Here is a 994-nt window from a genome sequence, read left to right as displayed (position 1 = left end):
TACATCCTTTATCAGTGTCAGCCATATGGATGAGTCACGGCCATTGCTTGACCAATTTGTTCTCTGTGGTCAGTAAGGACTCAGGAAATAGGAGAACCTGTACTGTAACATCCTGTAACTCAGTTATGTCCCAAATTTTCTGATCAAGGAGATTTTGGGGCCACAGAGGAAAGTGATCGATGATACAGAGTGTGCCTAAGAAGAGACACATGGAGAGAAAACATTCCCACAGTAATATTTTAAATTGCTTCTTAATATGTTATACACTTCTTATATATGTTATACACTTCTCATGGATATAGATTTTTATCATATGCTAATGGGATGATACAAAAGTGAGTCATATTATAGTGACATTTTAAACTTTGTTGTAATTGTAAACTTTGAAATTGATCTCCCAGCCCAGATTCAACCCAGCCCAGGCCCGGAGAGTGCATGGGAGAGCTTCTGGCTTCCCTGCACCTGCAGGACCTCTCCAGACCAAAATCCAGGCAAGCCACATGAGTAAGACCCTCTTCAGCACCCTGGGGACCCCTCCACACCCTCTGAAGCCCCCACCCCCAAACCCGCCAAATGAGTGGGAACTTCTGTGATGCTCTCAGGACCCCCAGATCCAGCCCAGCCCAGACCTGGTGAGTGTGTGGGAGAGCTTCCAACTTCCCTGCACCCATGGGACCTCTAGACCAAAACCAAGGCACGCCAGGTCAGTGAGAACCACTGCTGTGCCTTGGGGACCCCTCCACCCCTCCAGAGCCCCCAAGCCTGCCTAAAGAGTGAGAATTTCTGTGACACTCTCGGGACTCCTTGATCCAGCCCAAGCCCAGGCCTGGCTAGTGTGTGGAAGAGCTTCTGTGCTCCCATTTGCCCTCTGGGCCAGGGATACAACAGAGGGGCACCACAGGTTCACTGTTGTGCCAGAGGAGCACAACAGGTTCACTTTCAAGGGCTGCAGCAGGAAGGAGCTGAACACAACATCTAGACCCAAGCCAGGCAT

This window comes from Octodon degus, unplaced genomic scaffold (assembly GCF_000260255.1).
Source record: "Octodon degus isolate 3935 unplaced genomic scaffold, OctDeg1.0 scaffold00115, whole genome shotgun sequence".
In the NCBI taxonomy this organism is placed as follows: domain Eukaryota; kingdom Metazoa; phylum Chordata; class Mammalia; order Rodentia; family Octodontidae; genus Octodon; species Octodon degus.
This window is presented reverse-complemented; position numbering follows the sequence as displayed.